This window comes from Phyllobates terribilis, unplaced genomic scaffold (genome assembly GCF_046119375.1).
Source record: "Phyllobates terribilis strain yellow unplaced genomic scaffold, ASM4611937v1 Scaffold_8__6_contigs__length_399053987, whole genome shotgun sequence".
NCBI lineage: Eukaryota > Metazoa > Chordata > Amphibia > Anura > Dendrobatidae > Phyllobates > Phyllobates terribilis.
In genome coordinates, this window is record NW_027362768.1 from 270,086,170 (window position 1) to 270,104,365 (window position 18,196).

An 18,196-nucleotide genomic window follows, 5' to 3' on the forward strand; every position below is an offset into this window, starting at 1 on the left:
CGTAAGGTCCTGGAAGGAGCCCAGCAGACGCCGACGTCACCGGAGCGCGACGGAAGGTCCTCAACCCTGACGATCTACTGCGGAGCCACGGCCTACGGAACAGGATCATCGCAAGGTAGGCCACGGTCCACTAGGGGGGAGGAAGATGTCGGATGCGGAGGAGAGCTTCATTGCCTCAACCCCCGCCAGCGCCACCGCTGCTGCAGTTATGCCCTTCACCATGCCCTATATCCCGGGAGCAGCTTGGCTACCCCACTACTCAGGGGAGTCACATACCCTGCATGACTTTAGAGAAAAGCTGGATAGCCTCTTCCAGGTGTACCCCCTCACAGAAGAGCAAAAAGTGAGCATCCTGGTGGCCCAACTAACCGGGGCAGCCAAAAGGGAAGTAAAATCCTGGCCACCTGGGAGGAAGACTGTCGCAGGGATACTAACCCGGCTGAAGGATACCTTTGATACCCGCACCTCAGCCGAGATTAAGCTTAGATTCTACGGGTGCAAGCAGCGAGCGCATGAGAGTATAAGGGACTATGCACTAAACCTACAAGAGGCCCTGAGGGCCATTAAGCAGACCGACCCTGATGGAGTGGGAAACGAGGACAGGCTGTTGACCGAACAATTTATAGAGGGACTATATTGTAATGCCCACCGAACCCAGTTGCGGGCGATGGCCTTACAGGATCCCCATCTGGGCTTTGCACAGTTCAAGGACAGAGCCATCCGGGTGCTCCGAGAACCGGCACCGGGTGGCGTTGTGACCCACAGGCGCCCAGCTATCACTTACCACCAGGAGGCGGCGCCCTTGTCGGCAGGGCCTGTGGGAGCTGATGCGCAGGCTTTGGACAATGACCCGGCTCCAGACCTACACCATCAGGTCCAAGAGCTAGCTAAGAGCGTTGCTGCGCTAACCCGAACTGTGCAGTCTTTACAGGTTTCCACCCCAGGGAAGATCCAGCTGGCATCCGGACCGGAGGACATCCCGTGGCGTCGACCAAGGAGGACCCCACCGGCCAGAGGAAGACCCAGTGACCGATACAGCGAAGACGGACGACCCATCTGCCGCCGCTGCAATCAACCCGGACATATGGCAAGGTACTGTTCTTTAAACGGGCACAACCTGGGGTAGAGGGCCAACCCCCAGGAAAAAGATCACCAGGCCCATCGAACTGGCGCGACAGATATGTGGGAGGACGTCCAGTCTTGCCTGTGGTACTGGATGGCATTCCCATGAGTGCCCTACTGGACACCGGGTCACAGGTCACCACCATCCCGTACGTGCTCTTTAAGCAGTACTGGAATGACTCGGATATTACCCGCTACCCTGACGACGACTTGAGTATCATCGCCAGCAATGGCCAGCCCGTGCCACAGATCGGATTTAAAGAGGTGACCATCAAAATCGGTAGAGTCGAACTGGCAGCACAGGGACTGATCATTGTAGATATTGACAAACATGAGAGTCACCCAAAAATAACTCTAGGAACTAATGTAATTGAAAATTGTCTTGCAGAGGTGATTTTCCTTTTACAGCAGGTTGCCAAGAACGCCAGCTCCGGCGAGCAGCGGGTGCTCCAGAAAGAGATCCGGGCACTGATGCGACGGCAACAGGTGGAACTCTCCGGCGGTGAGATTGGTAGCGTAAGAATGTGTGACCCTTTTCCTATTGCCATGCCCCCAAAAAGTGAAATGATGATTTGGTGCCGGGCAGCTATTGGTCTGAGAGGTAGAGATTACCAGGCAATGGTAGAACCAGTTTACTCAGACAGTAGGCCCACCATCTTGACAGCACGGGGGGTGGTTAATGTACGCCATGGGAGGGTGCCCGTTCGCATAATCAATATCGGGAAGAGGGAAGTGTACCTGCCCCGGTATGCCACGCTAGCCAAATTATATACCATTAACCAAAATGCTATACAATCTGTGGAACCCTTGCCTCCATCTCACCCGGAGGAAGGTAACGGCTCTAAGAAAACAAAGGAGGACTGGTGTCAGCAACTACATTTGGGTACTGACTCCACTCCCTCACATCAGAAACAGGGAGTCTATCGGGTGGTTCAGGAGTACGAGAGAGTGTTTAGTAAACACCCGTTAGACTTCGGGCGAGTCAAGGGGGTAGAACACCACATCCCCACGGGAGACCATCCTCCCATAAAAGAGAGGTATCGACCCGTACCCCCTGCACACTACCAACACGCCAAGGGGATGCTTAGAGACATGAAGGAGGCTGGGGTGATCAGGGATAGCTGTAGCCCCTGGGCAGCTCCACTAGTCTTAGTCAGAAAAAAAGACAACACCATGAGGATGTGTGTAGATTACCGGAAAATCAACCGTATCACACACAAGGATGCGTACCCCTTACCAAGGATAGAGGAGTCATTGGCTGCTTTAAGATCTGCTAACTTCTTCTCTACCTTGGATCTCACTAGCGGGTACTGGCAGGTTCCTGTAGCAGAGGCGGACCGGGAGAAGACCGCATTCACCACCCCGATGGGACTGAGCGAGTTCACCTGCATGCCGTTCGGACTCTGCAACGCACCAGGAACCTTCCAACGACTAATGGAGTGTTGTCTGGGCCACAGCAACTTCGAGACGGTCCTGTTGTACCTGGACGATGTCATCGTATATTCCAAGACGTATGAGGACCACCTGAAACACCTGGCGGAAGTGTTCGAAGCTCTGGCGAGTTACGGCCTAAAGGTGAAACCCTCCAAGTGTCACCTCCTGAAACCAAAGGTGCAGTACCTGGGACACGTGGTGAGCGCTGACGGAGTGGCTCCCGACCCTGATAAGATCACCGCAATTAAGGAATGGCCAAGCCCCTCCAGCGTAAAAGAAGTGCGGCAGTTCCTCGGGTTGGTAGGCTACTACCGAAGGTTTATTCCCGGTTTCACCAAAAAGGCAGCACCTATGCAGGACCTCCTGATAGGCCAGTCCCGGAAGGCCAAGAACCAGAAGCCGCCCTTCAAATGGGAGGAGCTGGAAGAAGAGTCCTTCCGCCAGCTGAAGATGGCCCTCACGGGGGACGAAATCCTGGCGTACCCGGATTATAGCCAGCCCTTTATCCTCTACACCGACGCCAGTAACATCGGGCTAGGAGCCGTACTGTCCCAGATCCAGCAGGGGAAGGAACGAGTAATCGCCTACGCCAGCCGAAAGCTGCGACCCACCGAAAGGAATCGTCACCCGGCAGCCGTTGGAACTGGTAGCCTTGGATCATGTAAAACTGACCCCAAGCAGAAGTGGCTACGTCTACGCACTAACCATCGTGGATCACTACTCCCGGTTCTTGGTTGTCGTCCCCGTCAAGGACTTAACAGCTCGAACAGCAGCGAGAGCCTTCCAGCAGCATTTCTGCCGTCCACACGGGTACCCGGACCAAGTGTTGACAGACCAGGGACCTGCCTTTGAAGCGGAGGTCTTCCAAGAATTCTGCACTCTGTATGGCTGCCGGAAGATAAGGACGACACCCTATCATCCGCAAACTAATGGACTTTGTGAGAAAATGAACCAGGTGGTAATGGATCTTCTGAAAACGTTGCCCCTGGAAGAACGCAGTCTGTGGCCTGAGAAGCTGCCCGATCTGGTGGACCTATACAACCACATCCCGGTAGGTTCCACCAACTGTACCCCGGCTTACCTAATGAGGGCAAGACCTGGTAAGTTACCTGTTGACCTGGAAATGGGAGTCCTGACACCCGAGGACACTTCACCAGAAGCAGACTGGGACACAGAGAGGCAGCAGCAGTACCGGAGAGTACAGGAGAGCGTGGAGCGAAGTCTCTGTCAGGCTAGGGAAAGACAAGAGAAAACTTACAACCAGTATGCTCCCGCTGTTCCCCTGGTACCCGGAGAGCAGGTCTTGAAGAGGAAGAGACGGCTCCACAAGTTGGACGACCAGTGGGAGAAGGACCCGTACACCGTACTGCCCTCAAGCCACGAGAACCCGAAGGTTTGTACCATCAGTAAAGACGGAGGGGAAACTACAGCCATTGTATCCCGGGACCACCTGAAGAAGTGTCCCGAACAACTGAGGAACCCTGAAGAGGAACAAGAAGACCATCGACCCGTAGAGGAAAGGGAAGATATGGTTAGTACTGTGCTCGGGGACTTCCCTCGGTCTTGGACTCAAGTCAATGGTGCAGTTGTGGTACCCGTACTCACCTTCCTCCAACCAGCATCCCAAGCACCTACGGAGCAACAGGTAGAGCTGGAAGAACAGCCGGTCCAGGAGGCAGAAGACCCCACACCCGCAGACCAGGAGGATCAACCCTCTGCTTGCAGTGAGCCTGCCATATCCCTAGTGAGCCAAAGAGCCGGTAGACAGCTGCCCAGTTTACTCTTGACAGCTCCTACACCCTGTAGTTCAGGGCTACACAGTCAGCTCCGTAGGTCCACTAGGGCCACTAGAGGCCAGTTACCCGCACGTTGGAGGATTTGAAGTGTATAAATTGTTTTATTTATGTTTACCTGTGTATTGTTGCTTGTGTATAATTTTGTGTTTCTAGTTATTTGTAGGAGTCCTTGGTGGATTTACCGGGAATCCTTTGTACATAGTTGGAGCGTAACCCAGGACGGACTAAAGACTGTTAAGGACTCGGGGCAGGACAAACCCCTACCTGGTTACGTCTCCCTGTTTTGGTGAAATGGACACCTTGCTTTTCTTCAAAGACTACACCCGGTTACGGACATGCCGTGACCACCTTTATGTGTTTCTTCTTATTGTACTATTATTGTTGTTATATCTTGTTATGTTTTTCTAAAATATGTTTAGTCCCGGAGTACTAAATTTCACTAGGGGGGAATGTGGCACCCCAGGGGTCTGGTTTCCCACAGTAATGTAATGTTATGTCTGAGAGCAGGTGGGAGGTCCTTTGGTCAGGGATCCTGTGCATGCCACACCTCCTGCCCAGTCTTGGGAGGGGAAGACCTTCCCCTATATAAACCCGGGGCTGAAGCAGGGTTAGTCAGTCAAGGAGAGTAGAGACAAGAAACAGTCACAGGAAGAAACAGCAGAAGCTCAGTGGGAGCAATACTACTACAAGTCAGGGGCTGGCAGCTGCAGAGCTCGCCCTGACTGAGAAGCTTTCTTACCGGACCCGGCGTCCGAGGCTGTGGGGACTAACTCTTACCCAGCAGCAGAAGCCGACCGGCAGGGGATTTCAGGTCCTCAGGCCCAGAAACCCGAAGGCACGGTCACACGCGTGGGACCAGCGCCGCCATCGTGGAGCGGAAGCCATTAGAAGGCCCCGAGTCACCGGCCATACGGGTGAGCACCACACAGTACACTCAGGGACGTGGGCTACTTATATCCGCTTCTAGCAAGGTAGCCAGAAGAGTACAGTCAGTTTGGGAGGCCTACAACTCCGCCTGGCCAGGGGAGATCCCATCTGCTCAAGGACTGACCAGTCCCCGTTCGCTAGCAAGTACTCCGGGAGGGTCTATCGTTGTTACCAGTAAAGACCCTGAATTACACCGCACCGTCTCTGAGTGGTTCCTGCTACCCTCATCTTCCACGTCGGCTGCCCTGAGGCCATACCCCTCCCGTTGGGGGTTATACTATCACGCTGCACAATTCTACACCGGCCTCAGTGGTCTGCCCTGCAGCGGCAGCTCCATAGCTGCAAATCAACGGGTGGCGTAGTCGACACTCAAATAACATCTATCAAGACTGCCACATACTGAGTTGACTCCCTGGGCACGGACCGGGTCCCCGCCACTCGGAGACTACAACCCTCATCTGATCCGGTTCCGGGTAAGCCCCCGTGCGCGAGACGCTGCGCGACACAGCAGGCCCAGGGGCGCGTCATGCACAGCAAGTTCTTTTCAAACACATATGTTCATTGTTTTGAGTATTTTGTGACATGTTTTTCAGGCAGTCGATTGCAGTGTAATAAATTCTGATTTCAATGTTCAAACACTATGAGAGAGAGAGAGCGGTTGCCATGATCATATCGAAACCCCAATTTTAAGATATAACTTTTATTGATCATGTTAAAAAAAGGTCTCAAGACCATAAAAAGACACACAAAACAGTATACACAAAACCACAATAATTTGTGATGACAAAACCTAATTCTTACTGATGTCCTACACTTCCCCTGGACTCTCCCTGCGTACCAGCGGAGGTTGGCACCCTAAGGGGGGAACGTTGTGGCGCCCCTGCTCCTCGGCGGTTCACCCTGTGGTCCCTCACCAAGTCCCTATCTATATATACCGTGAGGAAACCTAGCACTATACAGAGTCCAATCTCAAATACTAAGGGAAAGTGCAGGTACGATAAGGTTAGATCACAAAATATAAACAAGGATATATAAAGATGTATGGGTAACTCCAACAAAGATCACATGTCTCTGGACAAGGTTTATTTTTTGAAAAAAAACTCTTAGCCCAATAAAAAATACAAAATAGGCCAAATCTTAGTAAAGTGCAGTGTGTTTATATAGACATCTGTTAGTACAAATTAGCGCACATAGGACCTACACCCATATGATTTAGGTGCTGATATTTAATATGCAACACATGATAGTATTCTTGATAAATAAAAGGAATTGTACTTATCCAAAGAGATTGTGTCCCTGGTCATAGATATTCCCCTATCACCTCATTGCCTCGACGCGTTTCGCCAAACACTGGCTTATCAGGAGGACCAAAAGATAATGGATGTGTGGATATCAGAAAGAGCGGTTGCCACCTCTCACCACTGCTCTGGATGTAGCAGAGTCGGGGATAGTTGTGGAACCTCCTTATTATGGATTTACGGTGGACCCTTGTAGATTACTTTTATTTTTGCTAATAAATGGGTAAAGGAGGGTAATTGTGCTTTTTACAATTAAAGGACTGTTCTCTGTGTTCGTGTTTATTTCTTTTTCTGACTGATACCTCTCAATTATTAGCCCCTGGGCTTGAGGTCAGCTGACATTACACAGCTGAAATCAACCCCAAAACCATTACCCTGATTGCCCACGCACCAGGGCAATTGGGAAAAGCCGAGGCTAAGCGCCAGAATTGGTGCGTCTAATGGATGCGCCATTTCTGGGGTGGCTGAGGGCTGGTGCTATGAGTCTGGGAAAGGGCCAATATCCATGGGCTCTTCCCAGCCTATTAATATCAGCCCGCAGCTGTCTGCTTAGCCTTTGCTGGTTATTAAAAATAGGGGGAACCCCACATTTTTTTTCTTTTATTTATTCTCTGCTAAATAGAAGTACAGAAACCTATGCACGCAAAACACCGATTATATATCTCACTGACATATATTTATCCTATCTATCCATTCACACTGATATGTACTTGCCACACAGACCTCACTGGTACTGGTTTTTCCTGTACCAGAATCACCAGGACGTGTGAATGGGGCCTAACTCTGTTTACTCATTATACCATACTACAGGAGACTGGTAAGGCTTAGAACCCACATACAGAAACTCACCATGTCTGTGCTAGATTTTTAGAACCCACAATAGAGTGCAATCTAAGCTCCACACTCTAATTTTCTGATACACTTTGGCCATGCTCTTTTCCTATAACTATATATCTGCTCCTTTCTTGCAAAACCAAACTCCCAGAATCCTGAAGAAGTTTGGTTTCATAGTAAATGGGAAGGGAATAGAGGAAGACAAGTGCCACTTCCTAAAGAGTATAGCCTCTGACTATAGTTGACCTATGCTTGTGAAGCCCAGAAGAATCCTTTGCAGGTATGGACAAGTGCACGCACCAAATGGCGTTTAGTGCAGAATACAATTATGTATCTCATGTACAGTGATCACATGACATTCTGGTGTTTTGATATGATGAGCCCTTTGATCTATTCATTCTTAAAATGACCAGATTTTTAGCCATTAACCTGTACTGTAATAAAAATCTAAAGATACAATAGGTTAAACTAAGAATAAGTAGCTTCCAAGAGCGATGGGGTTAGTAATGGGGGTGTCTGACTTACACCTCTCGATTACTAACCCCTGGGCTTGATGTTGGCAGACATTACACAGCTGACATCAGCCCCAAAACCATTAACCTGATTGCCAAAGCACCAGGGCAATCTGGAAGAGCCTAGGCTAAGCGGAAGAATTCTTTATTTACAAATTGCCATAAGGCAAATAAGCCCTAACTAAAGGTTCTGTGATTATTTAAAAGGTAATCTTTATTATTTATTTATCACATGATCAACTTATGTGCAATATTAAAAAACAAGTTTGTGTTGGTCCTTGAAACAATTTCCAAATACTGAGTTAGAGCTTTAGATAATACTTCCAATACCAGTGAAATGGGGAGACTCACAGCCAGAGAGCGAGAGAGATATTGTTGGTGTGGGATAACTCCTAATGGACAAATGTCTCACAGAGATTTGGCTCTAGGCTGTTTCTAGTAGTTGGTCTATCCCTCAATAGCAATCTCATTCATACTGACTTTTGATCTTATACAGTTCCTCAACCAGTACAAAGTAGCTAGTGACATAAATAATCTGGCCAAGTAACAACTGGCTGGTCATTAGTTTCCCCTATTCTATGTAGCTCACTGTGATTATGGTAACACAAAGCAACTCAGTAAATGGTGTGGCCACGGACCAACGCCTCATTGAATAGTATGGACCAACTCTCAAACATTGCTAATAAAAATTATCAGCTGCCTCCCCAACTAGTTTAGCCATCACTGGCTTCATCAGGGAGTTGAGGCTACAATGAAAAGTGGGTGGAACCCTAGGGTTTATAAAACATAGGTTAGTGATGTCATACAGGTCCTGTGAAGGAAATCATCCTTAAATCTAATAACATTGGTAGACCCACATGTCAATCACTAAACAGAACCTAATAGGTTCTCCAAAGTTATAAGGAGGTTACTGACCTGTCCAAGGCCTTTGTCAGTTCACCATCAGCACCAATGGTTAAAATCTTCCAGGTCAAGCTTGTCAATAATAGTTTATTCATCCTTTTGGCGCCAAAATTATCAGGGCCAATGGTAGAGCCCTTCCAAGTTGAACAGCGTGGTGTTTAAGGACCTTCCCGGTCACATGGTATTAATCGCACATGCGCATTTGCGCTCTGATCACAAAGTCTCAGAAAGTACCTGCCATTTACTAGCCACAGTCATATTGCACAATTGTGAAGGACCTGCAGTGTCACATGATCTTATTCGCCGCACCTTATTGGCAGATAGATATTACATCACAAAAGGAACTTTTGGTCACCATTATCTATGCTATAGTGATATAGGCACCCACAGGCCTCCGTACTGAGTGCACGCCGCTTACCATGTGACAGCGCGTCACCCTGCCACTCTCGCGCACTTTCAAGCGAAAGCGCGCCTTCTCACCCTCTCTCTCTCTCCCACTCTGCCTACCCGGAAGCACGCGAGTTGCGGCGGTCACCGGCCGGGACTCCGCTCTCGCTCCGGGCCCCATCACCTCCTGACATCACCGCGGGACTGCAGACTGTAAGTAACCTCGGGCCTCGGCCCCCACCGCCTGCTACCACACGAAACTGCCTGGAATAGATACCCTAACCTCCGCTATTCTATCCTTGGCAGACTCACAGACTACGCGGTCTGCCCTATACTCACCTTGCAACCATAGCCTCCTGCTACATCACAGCATCGTGATAGCATTATCTGACTACCCAGCCAGAGACCCCTGCTATATCAACCCTGCAACCAGAACCTTCTGCTGCACCAGAACACTTTATGGCAGGACCCATCACTGCCTGACCGACTGACCACCCAGTCAGAGCCTCTTACTGTACCCATTTGGCATCCAGGACCAGAGCCTCCTACTATAGAACTATTGCTGCATAAATAATACATCCAGAGCCGCCTGCTGCACCTTCCGTACGACCGGAACACCTGATGCACCTGTCCTCTTATGCCAGCAATATATGAAATAAGGTAAATAACAAGGTTAACAAACATAGAAGCTGCAGACTAATCCTACTATACCTCAAACCCTAACCCTCCCTAAATTTTCAAACAGGACAAAGGGTACAACATAGACACCACGTCGCCAGTACCGCCAGAAGCACCTTGCTGCTCCTCTCCTACAGGGACAGGGACAAGCCAGAGGCACCTGCTGCATCTCTAAAAAGGACAAATATAATTATTAAACCTAAAATAGAATAAGTCTATCGTATCACCCGAAAACCGAGTACCTACAACATTAAACCTATTACTTCTGCAACCCTAGGACCTCGAGCCCTTTTTCAAAAAACCATCCCGGACCAGTCCATCTCCTTAGTTGGCTCCCTGTGGATCACGGTCCAAGAAACACATCCGCACGTCTCTGTTCTTGTTACCCACTGATTGCCACAACAACAGCAGGTAAAGTACAACTCCCACTAGTAACCTTTAGTCAATTACTCCTAAGTTCTAACTTACTTTTCCTGCACCTCAGCTATCTACCATCATCTCCTACTGACACTAGAGTCCATCGTCGAAAGGCCTTCAAGGTTGCCACAAGGAGATACAGACCGATCATAACAGGTAACCCATACCAAAACCAACCTACCAAGAATAGATACCCTAAGTACCGTATTACCATACGGTACTACTATACCCTAACACGGTTCCTCTTCCACCTGGTCCACCCTTCTGCCTCCCAAGTATCGACTACCTCAAGACCCAATGGGAAGCCGTTTTATCAATTAATCTAGAACCATATTTATTTATTTATATTTATTTACTCATTTTTACCAATTCCTTATATTGTCTATTTTAGCCTTTTAGAAAAAATCTTTTTAAGCACCTGTATCAATAAAGTACATTTTAGTTATTTATTCTCCCGAAGTCCTTCATTCACTACCGCTAGCGTGAATTTTAAACCATAGGTTATTTTATCTAGTATATCTACTACGGACACTTAGTGGTTCCCTGTCCAAAAATTCGCTGCCTTTGATAGTGAGTAGCCTAATAGCGCCTCCAACACCTACAACTCTTTAATCCTCATAAACTTCCCTACTATTTCTTATTTTTGTTAGTACTTTTATATTATTAACATCATTGAATGATTTAAACATTATCATAATGAATTTTAATTAATTTTAATTACAGTTAGAAATCGTCACACCCTGTCCATTTTATATATGAAAATCCAGCATTGTAGTTATCAAATAACAGGAACTAACCTTCACAATTACATTAATAAATTAATCATGATTAAATTATGGTCCCATAATTAATAATGCACGTTTTTTACTTTTAATATTTTTAATATATATTTAACGTACATTAAATTAGGCAGGTTCATAATTAGTAATAAGCGTATATCAACTTAATGGTGGTTCTTAAATAAAACAGAGAAATTTCCTCTACTTATCAATAAAGGCTGTATAAGAGAAGCCTTCATTAAGTCCAATGGTGCTTCTAGAATTTAGGCGAAATATACATTTAGATTCCTCTTGGAGGAGCAACCTATCCAAGTTGCTTCCTCGTGGACCCAGGGTCATTTGTCTAATTCGTCAGAAACATAAATTAAGGGGGTCTGTATGATGTTTGGATCTCATATGTAATGATAGAGGTGTGTCCACTTTTGTATTTATGGTACTAATATGTTTAGATATCCTTTGTCTAAACTCTTGGATCGCCTTGCCCACGTATAATTTTGAACAGGGGCATTTTGCTACATAAATTATTCCTCTCGATTTGCAATTAATCTTATCTTTAATAGCAATCTTCCGACCATCATATGGATTAACAAATTCTTTAATGCTAGGTAAGTACTTGCAAAACGTACAGGAATTACATGGATAAGAGCCTGTTTGTGATTTATGGAGCCAATTGGACTTTGGTTGAGATTTAATATCTGGTGTAAAATGGCTATGCACTAGTTGTTCACGTAGATTTGGGCCTCTACGGTAAGTTACTGATGGTATTGTGCCAATAACCTCCTTCAAGTCTGTATCCGCTCTAAGAATCGGCCAGAATTTCTTAAGGATATATTCACCGCTTCTGTCGCTTGCCTATCAAATGTGCCGATAAATCTAATTAACAGGTTCTCTTTTTCTCTCCTTGATCTAATAGGGTGTCTCTATCAGTTGCTTTTACTCTATTGAATGCTTTGTATAACATTTTTTAGGATATCCCCTTTCTGTAAAGCGCTTAAAGAGATTACAACATTCTCTACCGAAAATGTTGTTATCCGAACAGTTCCAGCGAGCTCTCAGATTCTGTCCTATTGATATCCCTGCCTTGAGGGGCAGGGGGTGCCAGCTATTCCAGTAAAGGAAACTGTTTGTGGTCGTGGGTTTCCTGAAAATTTCGGTATGGCTATAGATATCATCATTGTAGCCTCAACCCCCTGATGAAGCCATTGATGGCAAAACTAGTTGGGGAGGCAGCAATGTTTGAGAGTTTGTCCATAGCAACACAAACTTGTGTTTTTAATATTGCACATAAGTTGCTAAGGTGACAAATAAATAATAAAGATTACCTTTTAATAATCACAGAACCTTTAGTTAGGGCTTATTTGCCCTATGGCAATTTGTAAATACAGAATCAATACCATACGCTGGTAACTAGTAATATTTAGTAAAGGCTAAGCAGATAGCTGTGAGCTGATATTAATAGTCTGGGAAGCTCCATGGTTATTGGCCCCTTCCTAGACTATTAAGACCAGCTCACAGCTGTGTTGTTTCCCTTAGCTGGTTATTAAAAATAAGGGTGACCTCAATCTATTTTTTTTTTTCATTTCTTTTTATTTATTAGCTAAATACATGTACAATAAAATACACACACAAAGCACTGATCATACAGTAGGGAAAATAAGTATTTGATACACTGCCAATTTTGCAAGTTTTCCCACCTACATAGAATGGAGAGGTCTGTAATTTTTATCGTAGGTACATTTCAACTGTGAGAGACCTGTATTAATTGCACCTGTTTGAACCCGTTAACTGTATAAAAGACACCTGTCCACACAATCAATCACACAATCAAAGAGCTGTCTAAGGACACCAACGACAAAATTGTAGACCTGTACTGACTTATTGATGAAGTAATTGATGCAAAAGGAGCCCCGACCAAGTATTGAGTGCATTTACTGAACATACAGTACATTTCAGTAGGCCAACATTACGGATTTTAAAAACATTTTTCAATCTGTTGTTATAAAGTATTCTAATTTACTGAGATAATGACTTTTGTGTTTTCATTGGCTGTAAGCCATAATCATTGACATTATCAGAAATAAACTGTCACGGGTGTGTAAGAGGTGACAGACAGTCGCCCTGCAATGGTTTGCAGGAGATCTCCACGTTTGGCAATGCAGACAGCTGCCTAGATAGGAGGCTGTGTTTAGGACCCAGCGACAACCTCCCTTTAGTCTGGGTGTATATATACCTAGTGTGTCTAGGTGGGCGTCGCCGGTTATATTCATTTCTGCTTTGAACTTGGCTGAAGCAGCATCACGTCCTCTCTGGAGTCTTGAGGCCGTGTGTCCTGTTGAAGTTCTTCTAAAGCTGAGTTGTTGTTCCGCTATGTTATCTTTCCCTTTTCTCTTTAGAGTGCTAGTGGAGGTTGACTAGTGCTCATCTCCTTCCACCCCCAGCTATAGCCTTACGCCAGGGATAGTAGGGTGAGGCACGTGATCAGCGACAGCTGAGGAGGCTGTATAGGGACGTTAGGGGGAGACAGGGTGATGCTAGTCCAGATTAGGAGGTCACCTCTTCCCCCTTTCCCTAGTGTCTGGGCTCCCTTTCCCTTTCCCCTCTGTGTTGCACTCACACCTGGCGTGACTCTCTGTGTTGCACTCACACCTGGTGTGACATAAACACTTGAAATAGATCACTCTGTTTGTAATGACTCTTTGTAATATATGAGTTTCACTTTTTGTATTAAAGAACTGAAATAAATTAACTTTTTGATGATATTCTAATTTAGTGAGATGCACCTGTACATACTGAGGTGTTACTCCCTGGCTGCGCTTGTATTAATAAAACACAGTAAAGGGGGACATTTATTAATACTGGTGAAAGTAAGAGTGAAGCAGTGACCCATAGTAATCAGGAATCAGCCCTGACGAGTACCTGCACTTTACACCTTTGTCTACAAGAATTGGTATTGCTGCACCTACAGAATAACAACCTGAACTATCAAATTTATACATTATTTCTCCTGCACAAATAATTCTTCAAAAAACTCAAAAAGTGTACCAAAGAGGCATTTCTTTCTTCATCCCGTCCTTCAAAAACAGAGTTAACAAACTTATACAGATTAAAAATGAACCAAAAAGTCTGATGTGTCCCAAAATGCTACCAATGAAAAGTACATAAAATGTATCCACACATTACATGTACCCTGTGCTCTTAAGGAGTTAAAGGTAAAATACTTATCCATTCAGATATAAAATAAATCTAGCACTAGCACATGATGGTGAATGGTCCTGTTTATTGCTGGTAAATGTCCTCTTAGGTTCCTCTCGGCCACTAGTGGTTGGTGTGAGCTCCGCCGAGGGCAGAATACGACAAGCTGCCATTCTCTTGTTGTGTTTATCCATTGGCACTCAGGAGAGGAAAAACCCCCTGTGGGGGAAACCTCTAGGGAACCATGGCCTAAGGATAAGTGCCCTTCCCTGGGAGCACTAGGCAGCATGTCATCTAGAAGCGCTGGTCCACGGTCATTTTATTGACTCCTGGTAGGATTTTCTTGGTCTCCAGCTTCTTCTTGTATTCGGACACTGCAGATCGCCATAATCCAGCAAAACCCCCAGCCCGGATTACAGCAGGGAGGAGGAATGGGTATGGCTGCACGTTACACTGCAAGTCACGGCCCTCAGGATACTCCTAGTGGTGATGGTGGAATATCAACCAGTGAACAGTGGTTTTCAGAGCTGTTCACTTCCAGCGTTTTATTCTCCTCCTGAGATTGTGGAAAGCGTTCTTCACAATACTGCCAAATGTTCTGCCAGGAGAGATAATAGGTTAGAAACAATTCTTATATCCCAATAAGACATATAAAATGGGGTTATCCCAATAGTAAAACGCCTCCAGGTTTTTCCTGTGGGCCAATCAGCAGACTGTAAGCAGCAGTCAGTAAGAGGTTTCCCACACTACACTCTGCTGAGAGATTCAAAGGATAAGAGAGTAGCCTTGAAAAGCTCCCTAATTCCTGTCCCATTTACACTGACTCACCTGCGATGGGGTATTACAGTTTTTGGTATCTGTTTTATGACCTTCCATCCGTCACTGGCAAATGTGAATCCACAGAAGAGTTTTTGATCTGTTTCGGCCATTGGTGGTTTAGTGGCTTCACTGAAGGACAGGACATCTTTCATTATATTTGATGTCATCACTGGTGGCTGCGGAAAGAAAATACAAGAACCAGTGGTCATAAAGAAGACACACAATAGAGATGTACAGCTGCCACCATCTTCTCTGGGTGATATACGTACAGGTGGTAGTTGGAATGGTGGACACGATCCAGCCCCCTCTTTATCTGTCCAGTTGATCTCCATGAAGAAGGGATGATCCCTGATGTTGTCCACAGCTACTTGCCGACTCTCTGGTGACTTATCCAAGAGCTGGAAACAAATAATGAAGAATTCAGTCTCCAGTTGATTTCCATTTGCATTGTTGTGTTTTTCGTTATATTTACCCCTTTTATTACTTAGATGTGTATTTATACTCACCCCCTCTATGATGGCTTTGATATGGGGGTCTAGTCCTTTTGGAAAGGCAGGATCATCATTGATCAGTGCCTTTATGGTGGTGTCATACACTACACCTATATAAAATGGATATCTGCCAGTAGCCATCTCATATATCACCACACCAGCAGAGAACCAGTCCACTGCCGTGTTGTAGGGCTTCTCTAGAAGAATCTGTGAAGACATGAAGACAATAAGAATTTTGTCCAGACACCAGAAGACATGGAGATGTCCTGCCTTGTACTCAATGATAAGCCAGGGATGTGTAGATGCTTCCTTACCTCAGGAGCCATGTATAAAAGACTCCCGACCTGATCTGAAGCCTTCGCATTGCCAAAGATGTTCCTCACGGCCAGACCGAAATCAGCAATCTTCAAGTGACCGTTGCTGTCTAGTAAGATGTTCTCTGGTTTTATGTCTCTGATAGAGGAAAGAGTTTATAAAATATCATAATTATTAGATTAGCCGGGATGAGGACCCAATGATGGCCTGAGATACTAAGTGTCTACAGGGAGCATGAGGATAGGGGTATGGGAGGATTTATATCCGTTTTACACAGAGTAAGACTGCACTTACCTGTGTATGATGCCTCTGGAGTGGAGAAACTGCAGCCCATAGATTATCTCAGCTGCAATAAATCTGATGGGAAAAAAATAGAAAATCATCAACAACCAACATTTCATCCACTAAACTAAGAGACTAATGACTTAAAGCCAGATGTTCCTGACAACCATCATCTTCATCTAATACATCCATATTCTGTCTTACCTGGTGGTTGGAATGGTAAATGGGGCATTTGTTGCCATGAGGTCTCTAAGGTCTCCTCCACTGAGATATTCCATGACATAGAAGACGTAGTCCTGTGATAAAACAGAGGCGATAATAGGGGTTATTGCCATATTCTAGATATGCGGCACTGGTTATAATCTTACAATACATGTAATACTATGGTAGTGACCTAGAACATTGCACACAGATTGGCACATAGACTGACATTCATAGAACACATAGAAGACTCAGAGCTGTTGGATTATGACCTTCTTACCTGGGACTGGAAGGTGGCAAAAGCCCGAGTAATGAATGGACTATTCCTAGTCATCTCCAGGACCTGTCGCTCTATCAGAACGTTGTCTCCTAAGTTCTCAAGTAAGAGCCTCTTCTTCACCATCTTCACTGCCAGTTGTTGTTGGCAGGCCTGGTGTGTGGCCAACATGACCTGTAGGATAGAGAACATTAGAAATGGAGGAAAGGCCTGTTCTGCCACGAGACGTGATGAGAAGATGAGGCAGTGATGTTCCTAGAGTCATATTACATACATGATGATGACGTCACAGCAATTCCGAATACTTACTTTACCATATCCACCCTCTCCAATCATTTTATGGAAGGTGAAGCTCTCCAGTCCAGTCACAATGATGGAGGATTCAGCTGGGGTTGTCCCTGGTAGAGAGAGGAGAAATAAGATGTAACATTCCTATATAGTGCAATGTGGCCTCCAATAAGAATTACAACATATAGGGGTAGAACAATATTAAAGGGTATCAAATAGAAAAGGCACCAAAATCATAATAAGCGGGATCTTCCAAATGTGGACAATCCTGGCAATGGCTACTTTGGGGAATATTGGCTTTCGGTGTCTTAGATCTGAACTCACCTGACAGCTGCTCAGTGTCAGTAATGGGGGACACACTGGATCCATCGTCAGTTTTGTCCCCCATTGCTACTCCCCTTTTCCTCTTGTTCATGATACTCTCCTGTATTGGGCTTCCAGGTCTTTTTGAAGCCTTGATAATGCTTTGGTTGGCGCCATTTTTTTCACTCTCATGTGTTTCTGCTCTCCTCTTTTTTGGCACCTCATCTATTCTCACTCCCTTTCTCTTCCTCCAAATCTCCATATTCAGCACCATAGATGTCTGTTTGGGCTGAAGAAGGTCCTGTTCACCTCAGTAGCTCTCCAGGATGGCCCTTGGAACTGCTCCTCTAACAAGCCTTCTATAATACGGTCTTATATTTTATACAAAACCAAAATTTGCCAAGCGCAAGTAAAAGTTGCCTTCACCCACCAAGTGATGAAGACATGTGAACAATATTCAGGCTGCAGTGACATTTTGATGACTATTCCATGACATCACAAAGTCAATTGTGACATCATCATACTCTAAAGGTCATATGACATGACAGAGGGACCAAAGCCAAAGGTCATGTGACATCACAGAGGGACCAGTGACATCATCAGCCTAGCTGAGAGACATGTGCTCTTCAACAGTTATAAAGTCTCTGTCATTTATCAGTGTTTGTTGAAGCTATTGTAAAAAAATAAACTTTTTCTATACATGAAATTTATTTGATATTTTTTTATTGTTTTTTTTATTGTTTATTTTTTTGCTCCATTTATCAATCACATTAAATAATCTAAATGATTTAAAGACTTGATTAATACAGTAAAACATCTGTAACGGAAGCTCTTTGTTGCCCATATCAACCAATCATGGAGCAGCTGTAATTTTAGCAGAGCAATTGAAAGTGTAACTGTTATTTCAGTAGAACTTGCAGCAGAATGTCTTTGTCTGCTTT